The sequence below is a fragment of the Beta vulgaris genome, chromosome 6 (assembly GCF_026745355.1).
Source record: "Beta vulgaris subsp. vulgaris cultivar EL10 chromosome 6, EL10.2, whole genome shotgun sequence".
NCBI classification, from domain to species: Eukaryota; Viridiplantae; Streptophyta; class Magnoliopsida; order Caryophyllales; family Amaranthaceae; genus Beta; species Beta vulgaris.
Window position 1 is genome coordinate 67,096,638 of NC_079207.1, and position 19,851 is coordinate 67,116,488.

Genomic DNA, 19,851 nt, shown 5'->3' on the forward strand with positions numbered 1-19,851 from the left:
CAAAAACTCAATTCTAAGTACCGGGTACCCAGAACCAGGCCCACTCCCACCGGGTACCCAGATCCGGAACCGGTCAAACCGGGTACCCACCAGATACTGGGTCTGACAAAATTCTACCCGGAATTGGAACCAGATGCAATCGGGTTCCCTTTTTTTGGACCCAGACCTAGTTGGACCGGGTCTGGGTCCGAACCCAGCGGGTCCATACCGGGTCCGGATTGGGTACCCCGAATTTCTGCTCACCCCTAGTGTCCATCTTAATTTTCTTGAATACCTTCTAAAAAGTTTTGCAAAAACTAATATTTAAGGGTAAAATGGATAATTTGAATACTTTGAACCATACAATTAATGGTTACCACTAAATAATTAGAAGTGCTATATACAGCAAAAAAAAAAAAGGCTAAATACAACATCTAAAATTATGCCTAACTTAATCATGATTAATTTAATTTTTTTAGTAATATAATTACACAATTATTACTTACTCCATAGCAAATTTGAGAATATAATTTCGCTCACCACAAACACCTTTTCCTTTACCACGTAAGTCATATTTTATATTTTTCGGGTTGTGATTATGAAAATGGGGTCATTTATCATAGATGACCCCCCTTAGGGAGATCATTTGTCATAAATGACCCCCCAAGGATAGATTAGTCTTTTAATATGTTTTGTTGTATTTAGCTTTTTTTTTTTTGTTGTATATAGCACATCCCATAATTACGGAAGTGAAAATTACACTGTTGCTTTGAATAAAAATTATCTTTACCTAGAATTATGCAAATTTACTTGATCACCAAATTTTCAGCTCAAATATAGCCATATCAATGTAAATTCGGAGACTATACAACCGGTGAGATATGTAGCGACAACATTAACGCTCCTTAATAAACACGAATAGAAAGTGCTGAAAAAATACAGGTAGAACATTTGTGGCCCATTTAGTAGTTGGTCATAAATGGTGGTAATAGGAATGAACTTGTGTGTGAATTTGTGAAAAATACTATTGTCCATTTCTATGTTAATGCTAATTTATCCTAAAGTGTCCACTTTCTTTCTTGAATTTTCATTCACATCCAATACCACCTTGTAGGTGGTAATGAAGCAAAGCGTGGATTATGCACTAGGGTGCACAATGCTCATTGTGCACCCAAAAGGAACATATCATTTATATAAAAGAACACGAACTTTTTTCAACAATTTTTTAACTTTAAAAAAGAACACAAGGCTTAAAATTAAAGAACGTGTAAATTTATATTTCTAAAAGAACAAAGGTTATAATGAAAAGAACATATAATAAATGAACATATACCTTTTAAATTTAAATTGGAAAAAGAAATCTTTAGTTGCAAAATTTAAGGAAACAAATAACAATAATTCTTAAAAATCATAGACTCTAAAAATGATAAAACGACGTAGTTTAGAAAAGGATGCACCATGGCACGTGGGTGCATGTATTTATTTGCGGTAATAAATGGTAATGAAAATTGCTTCCCCTTGAAGACAAAAACACAAGTTTAGGAGTGAGATTGTTTGTCCATAGAGAAAAAATATCTCTCCATGGAGATTTTAAGTGTGCTTCTCTAATAAAATTACACTTAAAATTCATTCCCATTACCGCAATTTATTAACAATTATCAAACGGGCCATGGTGTATTATAGAGAACATCGACAAAAAAAAAACTGCTGAAAAAACACGGGTAAAGCATTTTTAGTATAATTTATTAGAACATCAATAGAAATGTAGTTATTTAAGGAATCATTTTTCAATTATTTAACCAAATTTTCGATATCATTGTACATTATTCATAAAAAATTCCACCACAATATGTATTCATGTTTTCCTTTAATTTTTCATAGAAAAATGATTTATAATAGATAAGATAATAATACCAAGCACAGTCATAAAAATTTAACATAAATACTAGAACGTATAAACCATTACATAGAACATTTGACGTAAATCATAGAACATGTAAACTATTATATAAAACATTTAACATAAATCATAGAACATGTAAGCCACTACATAGAAAAATTAATATAGACCATTAGAACATGTAAACCATTACATAAAATATTTAACATATATCATACATATTTGATTTCCAAGCTAATCTTGACCTAGTGGTAAGGAAAGAAACTTTCAACCTCAAGCTAAGGTTGGAGATTTGATCCCCACAAAGGGTGCTTTGGGAGAGGGTTTCCCCTTACCACCCTCAATCCCAAAGTATCTACCTACAAACTCAGGTCGGATTAACCTGAGCGAGGTAGCGGTTTATCCCAAAGTATCTATTTTTTTTAATAGAACCGTGGATTCCCCTTATCCTTTCCCTTGTAGAGCTGAACTGGGTTTACTTGAGTGATATTCCGAACTGGTAATGAGATCGACTTGAACTAAGTAGGTAATAGTAGGTGATTAAATATAATCACGACAATATTCGGAACTTTCTTGTTTTAAATTTCGTTTATTTTTTTAATTTTCAGTGAATTTAGAGACGAATTATGAAAATTCCGTTTATTTTTTAATAGAACCGTGGATTCCCCTTATCCTTTCCCTAGTAGAGCTGAACCATATTTACTTGAGTGATATTCCGAACTGGTAATGAGATCGACTTAAACTATGTAGGTAATAGTAAGTGATTAAATATAATCACGAGAATATTAGGAACTATCTTGTTGTTAATTTCATTTATTTTTTTTAATTTTCAGTGAATTTAGAGACGGATTCTGAAAATTTCGTTTATTTTTTTAATAGAACCGTGGATTCCCCTTATCCTTTCCCTTGTAGAGTTGAACTAGATTTACTTGAGTTATATTCCGAACTGGTAATGAGATCGACTTGAACTAGGTAATAGGTAATAGTAGGTGATTAAATATAATCACGACAATATTAGGAACTATCTTGTTGTTAATTTCGTTTATTTTTTTTAATTTTCAGTGAATTTAAAGACGGATTCTAAAAATTTCGTTTATTTTTTTAATTTTCAGTGAATTTAGAGACGGATTTTGAAAATCCGTCTCTAAACTTAGAGACGGATTCAAAAATCCATCTCTTACTCGAATTAGCGACGAGGGTTTTAGAGAAGAACAATATACGTCTCTAAGCCCATATAGCGATGGATTTGACCTATTTAGGGATGGATTTTGTCCGTCTCTAAATGGACATTTTTTTTTGTAGTGCTTCATTATTCTCTATTCAACTTATCTGTTTAAATTGTGAGATTGTAATTGTGAAAGTTGTTTGTGTGTGGATGACGTTTGATCCTTTTTCCTTTAAGGATGTTATTCTCTCAAATCCATTTGTTGATGGGGGTTAGTGTGAATTTCACCTTTAGCAAACCTTTTGCTTTTAGTCTCTTCGACACCAACTTTCATTCATCTTGCAATTTCTCGATTACTCAGATCCGCCCGATCGGACACGCACCCTTAGCGAACTATGACGGACTTACAATGCTCGATCAGACTCGAGACATCAGCCAGTTTGAATTTGATGACCATCCGATCGGGCGGATGACGTCCGATCGGGCGGATGACGTCCGATCGGGCGGATGACTTCCGACCCGATCGGACGACGGGGATTTTGACACGGGATGCATGATTTCTTTCCGGATTTTGTGCGGAGTATATTCTAGGGTTTATTAGGGTTTTCTTATGTGATAAAAGCACCCTCTTGGTGTTCATTATACACACAATTTTTAGCCTATAGTATTCTTAGGATTCCTTGTAATATTCTCTCTGTTTTTTCTCCATCATAGTGAAAAAGCTCTCGATTCCCCACCTGTTGACATGTTTATTTTGACTGAACCACATGCACGTAAATCCTTGTGTTCTTTCTGTTTATCTTCTTTATTGTTTTTCTCATCCTTATTATTTCATAGACTTGTTCCGCATTAATCAAATTACAACATCCGATTTCTTAACACAATTGATATCTGGATATAGTAATCTGTGACAGCAAGGAAGTATTCAACAAAGCACTGGCATTAATAGGAGACAAAACGTGACTAAACAGATCAAATGAACACAATTAGACCTGTCCAAGTAGTCAGCCTTCTCTATGCTTCTTCAAATCGTTTATAATGTCATATGGTACAAAACACATAAAACACATGCTGGTACAAGAATTAACATTCATTAGCTTAAAAGGCCATAAACAGAAGACCATGAATACGCTTAACAATAAGAATAAAACTTAGGTACAGCAACAGAACAGTGGGAAACTACTAAAATGAACTACCTAATAACCTGAACCAAGTTATGAAGCTCAATATTGCAGATCTTATGATAAATAAGTGGAACTAAGTTGTCTATAAGGCAAGGAGCTGAAAACATGCTAAGTATACGAGATTATCATAGTATTCGCATATGATACAACATAGAAAACTAGTTACATATGCACGCGATGCGTGCGTCGATAATCTTATGCAGTTATATATAAATGGACATGTTTTTTTATCTAAAATTATTTTAATACTGATGTAAATTATTGAGGTTCTTTTGTAGATGTTATTATCTTTTTAAATTAAAGGTGAATGATGTTTAACTGTTCAATACCATCACTGTAAATTTTGGTAGATGATTTAATAATTTTCTTTTCAGCGACTTTAGTATAGTTTTTTAACAATTATAGATGTTAATAAACCATATTGTTTGAACTTTGTAAATATGAAATATTATATTATCACGATATGTTGCTAACTTTTTTTGGTTGAAGATTCTAATTGATTTCGTGAATTAATTGTGTCAATCTAGTTTGTCAAGTTATTAATGGTATTGCATATTCCATTTTTGACCTACTCATATGGCAAGTTTCATTGATTATCATTTTTCAATTTTTTATAAAATGAAAACTTAAATGATTATAGGGTATTTTAGTCACTTCAAAAGAGGACACCACACCTCCTCCCTTGGCTTATATAATAGAGATCAAATCACATAGCACGATTAATATCTAGAGCATAACGTTTTCGATTTTTTTTTTGCTGCAAAAATATGGAGCATAATCAATAGTTCAATACTACTTCCTCAATTTCAAATTAAATGAAAGAACGAGGTATTATTTGTGAGACATCAAATATTTCTTTGTTGCATTTAATTCAAAATGGAGGAAGTATTCCAGTACTACAAGTCTACAACAATGAGAATAGAACAAATATGTCTTTCAGAATTGGATTTTTTTTATATTAAAAAAATACATAAAATGATAAAAATGAGATGATACATTAAATGAAAAATTGATGAAAAAAAACACAAGTATTAAAATTATACCATTTTGATCTGAAAAGATTTGGGAACGCTTAAAAAATGTTGTTCCCTATGTTGTTCTATTCCTCAAGAAAGTTGTGAAATTCCAAATATTCATGCTTTCGCATATCAATCTAATCCAATTATCAATGGAATCTAATGCATATAAGTAATCCACCAAATCCAAGGTAGTCGATTTGCAGTTAAATTCATTGAAAGATAGTCAGACTGACATTCAAATATTCATGCTTTCGCATATCAATCCAATCCAAGTGAAGCTGGAAGCAATATATTCTAAAGCATTATTTTGTCCTATGAAACAAGTGAGATGGTTATTTTCAACATATCAACTTGTATCGTAACAAAATCATGCAACAAATAATGACAGCACATACGCTCTTAGCTAGAATCTAATTAATTATTGTGCGACGCCCATTTCCAACTACTTATGTACCAACAAAAACATATGCACATATGCATCTATCATGTAAAATTCATCATATAAGATCACAAAAAGCATGAATCTGAAAGCCATTATTGTGCATTACACAAACAATCTCACCAATTGCCTCCAACACATAAACCATTAATTGGTACTTGCTTTGTCAAAATAATCAAATCCAAAAACATACTTATATAACCAGAATAAGTACACATGTAGAAGTGTATAAATAAATCAATATCAATACTAACACATGATCGAAACTACATAATTAATATGCTCAAGTTAGACAAATGGAAGTATGGTAGGCGTCCTTTCTTTAACTTCCACGCTCCTTCAGGTTAACCTAGTCGTAAGAATTTATCCCTGCGTAACCAGCACCACCACCAGCACCACCAATGCTAACGTCGTGTTCATATTGATTGGCAATCTTATCCTCCAAGTGAATCAAGTTTACTCTCTTCCGCTTCAACAAAGGCTCATCAGAATCTTTAACATTGTGACTAACAAACCACTCCCCCCTGTATCCTCTCCACCAAACACTTTTTATTCCGACTTTGAAACAAATGCATCATAAATTCAGAAAAACTTCCCCATTTAGTATTGGTCTTATAAAAATAACGATCGACGTTACCCTCTTTCTGTTTCATATAACCCTTGAAAACTACCTTTGCCGAAACACGATGGCGGACTTCATGGAAACGCATCAAATGCTCTAAAAAACCATCCTCTAAATCTTTAGAAAACGCTTCGGTAAATTCGTCTCGATAATCATTGAATATTTGCACTTGAAGCTGGTGAAATTTGTTCATACAATTAAAGAAACTATACCAATTAAAGAAATGTATTTAATGCTTATGTGCAACCCTAAGGGCTGCATCTCTATTCTATATGGGAACTATAGGGGGACACCAAAATAATGAAAGTCCCATTTTACCCTCACTAAATTAATAAAATTACACCTAATCACTACTCCCACTAAACAAAATTGCTCACTAAACAAAACTGCCACTACAAGCAGTTAACTAATACAGTAATCGAAATTATAGAAACAAAAAACCACACGACAGTTTTTTTCTCCATTTTCTTCCTCTTCCAAAATCTTCAATCCTTCAAGATACTCTGTTCTCTGTTCATCTTCTTCCATTGCATCAGCACAATTTAATTGGAAAATCAACATTAGGTAATTATAAAGCATAACTAAAAAAAATTCCCCATATTCTTTGTACAACTGTAACGTCTAATTATTTTTTCTGGTGATTTCAATTATGGAGCCAAGATTAAGTGACCCACACCATGAAGAGCAGCAAGCAAATTAAATGAGTTGCAGTTTCACTCAAGAGAGACAATAAAAGGTATGTTCTTACGATAAACCAAAATCACAATAACTCAATGTTACAGTACTTAAGTTTCAAAACTTAAACTTCAATTAAATTTGCCTCATAACATTCTTAATTAGTAAAGTAATTTTTTTTAAATTCGTGTGATTCATTTATATGCGTTTATATCCATATAATCATAAAACTCGACATTATAAGAAAGTTCTTCTACCCTATTATTGCATCATGAAACTTCTTCCCTTTGATTATTATGAATTTATCTCTTTCATAAAAAATTCATACCAAAATTCTTTCACATGCAAAAACTAACCTGCAAGTAAATATTGAAATTGGCAACCATGCACAACTTAAACTAAATGGACACTTATCCCTATCTGTTGTTGTTGAAGAGTTGCCAAACAATTAGCATTCAATTTCTTCATTTTTCCACTGAAATTGTAAACTTAGTACTTGATTTCAATTTCCCCCATTAGTGAATGAAAATGGGGAAATTCGTGAAGACATGAGTGAGATGGGTAAGACACTTAAGGTAGCGGCACCGATGAAGTCGCCAATTGACATAACAGACGATGCTAGGAGAGAGAAACATACCCCATAGCAGAGGAGAGATGCATTTCATAGAGGGAGAGTGGAAGAGAGATGTTTCATAGAGGGAAAGTGGAAGAGAGATGTAAAGCATGTATGTTATAAGTCATGTCTCTCTCTAATATGAACATATTTACATATTATAGCTTTGTACATCAAACATTGACTTGAATATGAAACTTATCTATATAGTCCAGTTGTTACTTGGTAGTAAGAGAAACGGTTGTTACTTGGTAGTAAGAGAAACGGTTGTTACTTGGTATTAAGAGAAACTAGTCTTATATGCACGCGATGCGTGCGAGAGCAAAAATAAAGTTTTGTTAACATATACGGTCATACTGAAAAGATCCTCCACCTTAATCACACCCAAAGAACAAAAGTGCAACAATCTTCATTTGAAAATGATAAATATTAAATTTGATAAACTATAAAAACAAACAAAAGCAAAAATATCTATCGTTTTAAGCAATACATGACAATCGACATTAATAATTTTCTTTCTCAAGCAATTATTTTCATAAACCAATAACTCATTTTGCACTCTCGGTAATGGACAGTAAGGGCAAAAATCAAAACCACATAATTATAAAATAATTTCAATTGATCAATAACATTATGAGTTTATTCTTTCATTATTAACGGACTTTTATTGAAAAGGAAAGCACATTGATCCACAACAAAGCCTACTTTCACTAAAGTATGAACGAACCTCTAGAAGCTACACTTCACTGCTAGAATGCAAGTAATTAGACACCCTCTCCTTTTCTTTTTTGAGACATTCCTCGGACTGCACAACCAAAAGGCAAACAATTAAGTAACATAATACAGCGCGTGTGCTGCACAGAAAAATGTAAGAGGAGTTGAATGGTCTTAAAAGTTGCCTTCAACATGTATTCTGGACATGAATCCTCTACAATCTAACTTGAAGCCTTCCGAGAATAATGTGCGGCAATATCATCCAGCAAATATGTCTCAAAATCCTTTTTGTACTGCTCCATCTTTCTAATACCAATTTCAATAAATATCCCAAGTACATTCTTCAGTATTGACAGTCAATTTGCCCACCCTCTCTGTCTACAAAGATCTAATAGAAAAAGCTCCAAAGTCATCCACATTGCAAACATGAGAAAGAACTGCAAAACAATTTAAATGATGAACTTACCAAGGCTAGAACAACATACTTTGCCTTGCACGCAACTGATTTCCCGGTAAACCTTATAAAAATAGAACAAAGTCGTTAATGGCTTAAATTCATACCAGACATACAAAGCTAAGAAGAATTATAAGGATGGGTCTATATGACCTAAAACTTCAATAACTTCACTCAGCAAGTCAGCAGACAATTTCTAACAATTTTATAAGCATGGTGTTCTGTTCTTTTAGTTGTTGAATAGTTGTTGAATAATTGTCCTCTTTCTGTATTATTTTTCTTGATCAATGTTCTTTAATGCAAAGGTAGAAAGAGGAAAAGAAAGAGAAATAAGAATTCAGAACAATTATTCAACAATCAAAAGAACATAACACCATGCTTACAATCAATGTTTCTTTTATGCATAGGTAGAAGAAGTGCAAGAAAATTATGGAAAAAGATGAAATTATGGAAGGGAGAAGGAGAAGGGAAGAAGATGATAGAGATTGATGAATAACTGAATCGTATATTTTGTTTTTCTTAAACATGAAAAATTGGGAACTGCAAGACTTGTACAGTTATTCAACATTAAATCATGGATTTTTCGCAATTCAAAAATTTCAGTTGTGTTTATGTACGGGTGTTTATCTTCTTTTTATTAATTAAATTTTGCATATTGCAGATTGGCAGTTAATTATGGAATTTTTCCCACCAAATAAAGGGTTTGTATTTTTCAAAAAAATATAGTTGTGAATTGTGATATTGGAGAAGTTACTGATTTGGTAATTTCTCCTCTTCTGTTTTTTTTTTATTATTTTTTCCTTTTTTTCCTTTCTCTTATTCTATTGGATTTAATTTGCTTAATTTATTAAGGGTAAAATAGGAATTTACATATTTTGGTGTCCTACCCCTCTTCACATATAGAATAGAGATTAAATCATGGATTTTTCGCAATTCAAAAATTTCAGTTGTGTTTATGTACGGGTGTTTATCTTCTTTTTATTAATTAAATTTTGCATATTGCAGATTGGCAGTTAATTATGGAATTTTTCCCACCAAATAAAGGGTTTGTATTTTTCAAAAAAATATAGTTGTGAATTGTGATATTGGAGAAGTTACTGATTTGGTAATTTCTCCTCTTCTGTTTTTTTTTTTATTATTTTTTCCTTTTTTTCCTTTCTCTTATTCTATTGGATTTAATTTGCTTAATTTATTAAGGGTAAAATAGGAATTTACATATTTTGGTGTCCTACCCCTCTTCACATATAGAATAGAGATAAGTATTAGATATATATACCATGACTTTTTTAGTAATAATGTTTACTCATAGGTATAATACATTTATGATTATTTTTAGATTTTGACTATTTGTATTTCCTTATACACAAAACAATCTTAACCATAAATATTTAGAATTGGAAAAATTATAAATAAGAAACAACAATTCAACTTTCATGATATACATAACATTTCAAGAAAGCCGATCTATTTTATTATGGTCTTGTTCTTTTGGACTTATTTTCAGTTAGTTTAGTTAAGTTCAGTTCAGTTAAGCTAAGTTCACTTAGTTTTCTCTCACGGTTTTCATTCATATTATAGTTCATTTTTGTGCAATTCAGTTCAGTTCAGTTCAATTCAGTTCAGCCCACGTCAGTCTAAAAGAATGCCTATAAAGACTATAATAGTTCTCATAAAGTTTTAAAGAAAAATAGTGTTGCATGAATATATGAGTATGTGACTATCAATATACTACATTGTAAAAAAAAAATACTATCAATCAAAGCATTATCCTAATATTAAAAACAATTCTATTACCTGTCAAAAAAAAAAAAAAAAAAAAAAACAATTCTATTACAAAAAGTGTTGATTACATTGTGCATCAACAAAATTTTACTTTTGACCAAGCCCACCATCTCTATTCTATATGTGAAGAGGGGTAGGACACCAAAATATGTAAATTCCTATTTTACCCTTAATAAATTAAGCAAATTAAATCCAATAGAATAAGAGAAAGGAAAAAAGGAAAAAATAATATAAAAAAAACAGAAGAGGAAAATTACCAATCAGTAACTTCTCCAATATCACAATTCACAATTATTTTTTGAAAAATACAAACCCTTTATTTGGTGGGAAAAATTCCATAATTAACTGCCAATCTGCAATATGCAAATTTAATTAATAAAAAGAAGATAAACACCCGTAATAAACACAACTGAAATTTTTGAATTGCGAAAAATCCATGATTTAATCTATTCTATATGTGAAGAGGGGTAGGACACCAAAATATGTAAATTCCTATTTTACCCTTAATAAATTAAGCAAATTAAATCCAATAGAATAAGAGAAAGGAAAAAAAGGAAAAAAATAATAAAAAAAAACAGAAGAGGAGAAATTACCAAATCAGTAACTTCTCCAATATCACAATTCACAACTATATTTTTTTGAAAAATACAAACCCTTTATTTGGTGGGAAAAATTCCATAATTAACTGCCAATCTGCAATATGCAAAATTTAATTAATAAAAAGAAGATAAACACCCCGTACATAAACACAACTAAATTTTTGAATTGCGAAAAATCCATGATTTAATGTTGAATAACTGTACAAGTCTTGCAGTTCCCAATTTTTCATGTTTAAGAAAAACAAAATATACGATTCAGTTATTCATCAATCTCTATCATCTTCTTCCCTTCTCCTTCTCCCTTCCATAATTTCATCTTTTTCCATAATTTTCTTGCACTTCTTCTACCTATGCATAAAAGAAACATTGATTGTAAGCATGGTGTTATGTTCTTTTGATTGTTGAATAATTGTTCTGAATTCTTATTTCTCTTTCTTTTCCTCTTTCTACCTTTGCATTAAAGAACATTGATCAAGAAAAATAATACAGAAAGAGGACAATTATTCAACAACTATTCAACAACTAAAAGAACAGAACACCATGCTTATAAAATTGTTAGAAATTGTCTGCTGACTTGCTGAGTGAAGTTATTGAAGTTTTAGGTCATATAGACCCATCCTTATAATTCTTCTTAGCTTTGTATGTCTGGTATGAATTTAAGCCATTAACGACTTTGTTCTATTTTTATAAGGTTTACCGGGAAATCAGTTGCGTGCCAAGCAAAGTATGTTGTTCTAGCCTTGGTAAGTTCATCATTTAAATTGTTTTGCAGTTCTTTCTCATGTTTGCAATGTGGATGACTTTGGAGCTTTTTCTATTAGATCTTTGAACAGAGAGGGTGGCAAATTGACTGTCAATACTGAAGAATGTACTTGGGATATTTATTGAAATTGGTATTAGAAAGATGGAGCAGTAAAAAAAGGATTTTGAGACATATTTGCTGGATGATATTGCCGCACATTATTCTCGGAAGGCTTCAAGTTAGATTGTAGAGGATTCATGTCCAGAATACATGTTGAAGGCAACTTTTAAGACCATTCAACTCCTCTTACATTTTTCTGTGCAGCACACGCGCTGTATTATGTTACTTAATTGTTTGCCTTTTGGTTGTGCAGTCCGAGGAATGTCTCAAAAAAGAAAAGGAGAGGGTGTCTATTACTTGCTTTCTAGCAGTGAAGTGTAGCTTCTAGGTTCGTTCATACTTTAGTGAAAGTAGGCTTTGTTGTGGATCAATGTGCTTTCCTTTTCAATAAAAGTCCGTTAATAATGAAAGAATAAACTCATAATGTTATTGATCAATTGAAATTATTTTATAATTATGTGGTTTTGATTTTTGCCCTTACTGTCCATTACCGAGAGTGCAAAATGATTATTGGTTTATGAAAATAATTGCTTGAGAAAGAAAATTATTAATGTCGATTGTCATGTTTGCTTAAAACGATAGATATTTTTGCTTTTGTTTGTTTTTATAGTTTATCAAATTTAATATTTATCATTTTCAAATGAAGATTGTTGCACTTTGTTCTTTGGGTGTGATTAAGGTGGAGGATCTTTTCAGTATGACCGTATATGTTAACAAAACTTTATTTTTGCTCTCGCACGCATCGCGTGCATATAAGACTAGTGTTGAATAACTGTACAAGTCTTGCAGTTCCCAATTTTTCATGTTTAAGAAAAACAAAATATACGATTCAGTTATTCATCAATCTCTATCATCTTCTTCCCTTCTCCTTCTCCCTTCCATAATTTCATCTTTTTCCATAATTTTCTTGCACTTCTTCTACCTATGCATAAAAGAAACATTGATTGTAAGCATGGTGTTATGTTCTTTTGATTGTTGAATAATTGTTCTGAATTCTTATTTCTCTTTCTTTTCCTCTTTCTACCTTTGCATTAAAGAACATTGATCAAGAAAAAATAATACAGAAAGAGGACAATTATTCAACAACTATTCAACAACTAAAAGAACAGAACACCATGCTTATAAAATTGTTAGAAATTGTCTGCTGACTTGCTGAGTGAAGTTATTGAAGTTTTAGGTCATATAGACCCATCCTTATAATTCTTTCTTAGCTTTGTATGTCTGGTATGAATTTAAGCCATTAACGACTTTGTTCTATTTTTATAAGGTTTACCGGGAAATCAGTTGCGTGCAAGGCAAAGTATGTTGTTCTAGCCTTGGTAAGTTCATCATTTAAATTGTTTTGCAGTTCTTTCTCATGTTTGCAATGTGGATGACTTTGGAGCTTTTTGCAGTTCCCAATTTTTCATGTTTAAGAAAAACAAAATATACGATTCAGTTATTCATCAATCTCTATCATCTTCTTCCCTTCTCCTTCTCCCTTCCATAATTTCATCTTTTTCCATAATTTTCTTGCACTTCTTCTACCTATGCATAAAAGAAACATTGATTGTAAGCATGGTGTTATGTTCTTTTGATTGTTGAATAATTGTTCTGAATTCTTATTTCTCTTCTTTTCCTCTTTCTACCTTTGCATTAAAGAACATTGATCAAGAAAAATAATACAGAAAGAGGACAATTATTCAACAACTATTCAACAACTAAAAGAACAGAACACCATGCTTATAAAATTGTTAGAAATTGTCTGCTGACTTGCTGAGTGAAGTTATTGAAGTTTTAGGTCATATAGACCCATCCTTATAATTCTTCTTAGCTTTGTATGTCTGGTATGAATTTAAGCCATTAACGACTTTTTCTATTTTATAAGGTTTACCGGGAAATCAGTTGCGTGCAAGGCAAAGTATGTTGTTCTAGCCTTGGTAAGTTCATCATTTAAATTGTTTTGCAGTTCTTTCTCATGTTTGCAATGTGGATGACTTTGGAGCTTTTTCTATTAGATCTTTGTAGACAGAGAGGGTGGGCAAATTGACTGTCAATACTAAGATGTACTTGGGATATTTATTGAAATTGGTATTAGAAAGATGGAGCAGTACAAAAAGGATTTTGAGACATATTTGCTGGATGATATTGCCGCACATTATTCTCGAAGGCTTCAAGTTAGATTGTAGAGGATTCATGTCCAGAATACATGTGAAGGCAACTTTTAAGACCATTCAACTCCTCTTACATTTTTCTGTGCAGCACACGCGCTGTATTATGTTACTTAATTGTTTGCCTTTTGGTTGTGCAGTCCGAGGAATGTCTCAAAAAAGAAAAGGAGAGGGTGTCTAATTACTTGCATTCTAGCAGTGAAGTGTAGCTTCTAGAGGTTCGTTCATACTTTAGTGAAAGTAGGCTTTGTTGTGGATCAATGTGCTTTCCTTTTCAATAAAAGTCCGTTAATAATGAAAGAATAAACTCATAATGTTATTGATCAATTGAAATTATTTTATAATTATGTGGTTTTGATTTTTGCCCTTACTGTCCATTACCGAGAGTGCAAAATGAGTTATTGGTTTATGAAAATAATTGCTTGAGAAAGAAAATTATTAATGTCGATTGTCATGTATTGCTTAAAACGATAGATATTTTTGTTTTTGTTTTTTTATAGTTTATCAAATTTAATATTTATCATTTTCAAATGAAGATTGTTGCACTTTTGTTTTGGGTGTGATTAAGGTGGAGGATCTTTTCAGTATGACCGTATATGTTAACAAAACTTTATTTTTGCTCTCGCACGCATCGCGTGCATATAAGACTAGTATAGCATTAAGTGAAGGGGGGAGAAAGATGGTGTCTCCTCACAAAAGTCTGATATACCCTTAATGAATTTTAAATTGTCACATATATTAAATGATCTATTTTCCCTACTTGCCATATACTTATTTTGGTTCTTGCAAGGCCTATAAAGCTGAAATGTTAGCTCTTGAACTGGGGCTAGAAATGGCTGTGGAGTTAGGAGTACAAAAGCTAATTATTCAAATGGACAATAAAGCTTGCTTGGAAGGATTACAAAATCCAGCTCTTCAAGGAGGGGAATGTATTCATATTCTTAATAACTGTCATCGTCTAGTCGACTCTTTTGGTTGTAATATTAGTTTGGTTCATTGTTATCGTGAAGGCAATAAGGTTGCGGATGCTCTTGCTAATTTAGGGGTAGATTTGAACGAGAGATGTGTGTTCTTCGAAACACCCCCTCGCTCTATCACTCACCTCCTGCGGGAGGATCTTAGTGGGGTTGCTTCCGCAAGACTTATTCCTTAGCCTTATTTTTCTTTTTAATTAATAAATGGGTTATCCCTCTTTTGCACCGAAAAAAAAAAATATACTTATGTTATATTAAATGATCTTTTTCCCCTACTTAACTATATATTAGAGATATGTTTTTTATGTACAAAATATCATTTTCTGTCATTGGAGATTAAGTTTGGATGGTAAGTATTAAAGAATGGATTCATTTTTTTCGTATCATTATGTCTTTTTTACATTTAATTATTTGAGTTTGTTGGTTAAGTATTTCAATTAAATCTCTTAGAGGAAAAGGGATAGTATTTTCCATCATACTAGAAGTTAATAGTTTCATTTTTATCATTTGGCCACTCCATCCTCTCCTCAAATAAGAAGGAAAAAAATTATTTTATCAAAGCAACCTTATTGTAGTTTGTATATAGTTAAAATAATTGAAATTTTCAATCAGTTTCAATTACCACTTTTTGCAGTTATAACTTATACAATAGATACACCTTTTATCTTCTAACTAGTTTTTTTGCCCGAGCGATGTCTCGGGTCCGTTACAATAAACAAATATGTTTTTATTTTTTATTTCATAATTTATTTTGCTACTTTTTTATATTTTTTGTCCATTAAGAAATTAAAAAATTCAAGTCACAACATGATAAGTAAAAAATATTTGAAAGTTTTGTGTTTGAAAACAATATCTTAAAAGGAATTGTGGTAAGAGAATATGATATCAATATTCTCTTGTAAGTTACGTAATAAGAGTAACAAAGATGTACTCCCTCCGTTTTTTTAATTGTTACATTTTTTCTTAAATGGTTGTTTCTTTTTAATTGCTACATTTTTTGGCCCACTATAAAGTAATACTTTTATATTTGTTCTTCTCTTTCTCCATCCAAAAATACTACTTTTTCTCATTATTTTATATTAAATGGATCAAAAAGTATACTCCAAAAAGCTTGAAAGTGACATTGCATAAATTGTTGAGCATAAAATAATGTAGCAATAAAAAAGACGGAGGGAGTATATATACTTGTTAAGTCATTTTAGTTAACTACATTTATTACAAGACTTATCATATTTTATTTGAAATATTAAACAACAAAGTCATGGGTGTATTGGATGGTTAAGCTCTTACTTTTCATTTTAAAGGTCACGTGTTCGATACCTTACACTTGTGTAAATTTAATTAATATATTAAAAGATGTTCCTAAGCAAGGATTCGATACCTTACACTTGTGTAAATTTAATTAATATATTAAAAGATGTTCCTAAGCAAGGATGTATGCCACTTGGTGCTATCTCTTAGTGTCTTTACTTTATATAAACACGCATATAGTAAAAAAAAATAGAAAATGCATCTTATAAAATTGCATGAGTCCGACTCTCTAGTAGCGACGATTAACAAAAGCAACGATTTTTTTCTCAGATTTAGATGCAATACTTGGGGACATTCTTTCTATGTGTAATGCCTTTTCTTCTATTTCTTTTTCCATGTTAGAAGAAAGGGAATTATGTTGCCCATAACCTCGCTAGAGTAATGCCATTTGAGGTTGAGCAATGTTGGGAGCGTCATTGTCCTAGTGTTGTAACACCTTATGTACTTATGGACACCTTGTCCCTTTGATTAATGCACTTTTCTTTGCCCTAAAAAAAAATAGTTTTTTTTAATCATAAATCACAAATGATCGTCAAAAGAAAATTTGTTAATAGTGTCAAAAGTGAAAGTGTAACTATTAAAAAAGAAGGAAGGTAGAGCAACATGTCGAGGTGATTGGGGAGGAGACAAGTCGACGAGGGATCATTGTTGGATCAATCGATGTCAACGATGATGCCTTTGTTATGGTAGACACTCGTGGGACAGCGAGTGTACAATAATTGCCTACTCTCGAGGAGATGTCTCAGTTCTCTGTGTTACATCGAGGTGGTGGGGGTGCATTAGCAGTACCGCTCAGGGGAATCCTAGGCTGCACATGGTACCATTAGGGTGTACCATTACATATGTCATAAGAAGGATGAGACGCTTCATATTTGAGCACGCTACTTAACAATCACCTCTTTCAATCGCAAAATAGCGACTACTAATCTCCATCAGTTGCTAAATTTATTTTTAACGACTAACTTTAATGTGAGTCGCAAAAATCAGTTGCTAAACTGAGTTTTTCTTGTAGTGTTAGATTACTGCATATATAATTAAATGTACGTGATCTCATTCTTGTAGGTCGCATTTGAAATTTAGCGACTTCGCGACTGCTTAGGTAGCGGTGGTGATCTCGTGCCTTTCATCACTGTTGTTATTCTACGGCATACAGAGCCACATCTGTTTGCCAGCGTGGATATCGCCGATGTTGCTGATTTGTACGATTTTCAGCTGTCATTAGGATTGTTGATGTTTTCATGCTGATGGGAGGTAGCACCGGAGTTTGACTCTCCTAAACTCTCCTCACATAATTTGTTATTTGTATGATCCAAACTCTAAAGAGCTATTTGATCGAGCAAGATAGATAGTATTAGAATTTACAATGGAAGGAAAACAATCACAAGTTTTAAGATTATTTGGGGTCAATATCAATATTGTCCCATTAAGCTCAGCCGAAATCTGTACCACTCCCGCATATTCGGCAGCACCTGATAGAGCTAATACTATTACACATACTTCAGCACATGCACATTATGATAGTGATAGTGATCATAGTGAAAGTGATAGTGATAATAATATGCCCGTCGAAAGGCAACCCGCAAGGACAGAAAGAAGGCCAAGACCTAGTAAGGAAAATATTCTTTTGGCGGAGGTGGAACCTCCCAATCTTCCGAATGAGCTTCTCCAAGAAGTACATTGTAATCCCCCATATTTTTAAGATATTTAATTAAATAGTTTTAATTATATTTAATTATTAAAGCTATTTAATTTCAGTATTTAAGAGTAGAAGGGTATTTTGGTCATTTTACCAAAAGAGTATTTGAGTATTTCACAAAGAAGTATTTTAGTATTTTCAAGAAAGTATTTTATTAATATTAGTAGGAAGATTATTTTGGAAATTGATCATCAAATTTATTTTGGCAATTTGATGAGTAAGGGTATTTTAGTCTTTTACACAAAATGACTACCACTATAAAAAGGGGAAAACCTAAAGTTTCCCATCTTTTTCCATCTTCTTCACTAGCCACCATTTCTCAAAAAGGAGTAAGTGGGTTTTTCCTCTCAAACCTTTGTTCTTCCTCAAGTAAGTTTTTCAAGTAATCCTCTTCAATAATTCTAGCTTCTAATCTAGTTTTGTTTTTGAAATTTATAGGAAGATCTTGCAAATATCAAAGGGAAGCAAAGAGGTAATGATTTTTCTGAAATTTTTGGGATTTCTTCCATATTTTTCTCTCTCTTCTCGCCCCTCTCTTTGTTGGCGAATTCCGGCCACCACGGTGGTGGTTCGCCGGCGAGCTCCGTCGGGAGAAGCGGCCACTGCCGGCCAGCAGTAGGTGACCGGCGACTGGGCACGAGCGCCGCTGCCACCGTCGCGTCAGTGGTGGTGCGGGTGGTGCTTGTGGTGGCGCCGGTTGGGTTAGTTTTTCAGATTTGTGGTTTTTGAACCACTTGTAAAAAAAAAAAAAAGAAATTGTTATCATTATTTTAATAATTTACAGCAGTAATTTATTAAGTAAATTAGTAGTTTTTATGAGGTTTTAAGTATTAGTTTGTAGTGGGTTTTGCCTACTAGTAAAGGTTTTCAAGTTATGACTTTAAAAATAGTTTTTAAAGCATTTGTAAGAAAAATCAGCTTTATTAGTATATTTAAAATGCTGATTTTAATTATTAAGTAGCTTTGAATTGTTGTTGGAAAGTACTAATTGATAGTACTTTATTGTTGGTAGGTTTCAAGAATAATTAAAGCCAGTCAAACTTTTGACTGTTTTTTTGTGTAATCAAGGTACATACACTTTGACCTTGACTTTAGTAGTTTCAAAGGATATATTTTTATTGAGCATGAGGAGTAAGGAGAGGCTTATGCCTTGAAATTGTTTGAGTACATGTTGAGAACTTAGAAAGGAGATTAGGAATGGAACTTTTAAGTTATTCCTATATTTGAAAAGCATGTGATTGATGATTATTGCTTTTGAGCATGATTAAAGTTATTAAAGTTACTCTTGAAGTTATGGCTTGCCTATGAATATTTTATTGAGCATGGTCTCATTTGAGGTTATATATTTTATTGAGCATGGTCTCATTAGAAGTTTATATATTATTGAGCAAGGTCTCATTAGAAGTTTATATTCTATTGAGCATGGTCTCATTAGAAGTTTTATATATTATTGAGCAAGGTCTCATGAGAAGTTATATTTTGTTGAGCAAGGTCTCACAAGTTTCAAGTTATTGAGCAAGGTCTCACTAAGTTAAAGTTATTGAGCAAGGACTCACAAGTAGTTGAATCATTGAGCAATGACTCAATTGATTGGATCATGGATCCTTAAGAAAGTAAGAAAAAGGACTCATGGAGTCATTAAAGTAATAAGATGAGCAAGGTCTCAAAGAATTTAGAATTGAGTTAATTATGTGTGTTTGTTGCATTCACTTG

The 19,851-nt window shown here is 32.2% G+C and overlaps 1 long non-coding RNA gene across 1 annotated transcript; it reads left to right on the top strand.

Annotated features, from left to right (window-relative positions):
* The first annotated feature begins 12,597 nt into the window (after positions 1-12,597).
* LOC125498982 (uncharacterized) lies at positions 12,598-14,095 on the top strand. Its single transcript, XR_008970061.1, has 3 exons — positions 12,598-13,326; positions 13,875-13,926; positions 14,005-14,095. It is a non-coding gene; the product is annotated as an uncharacterized LOC125498982 (long non-coding RNA).
* Positions 14,096-19,851: the final 5,756 nt, after the last annotated feature.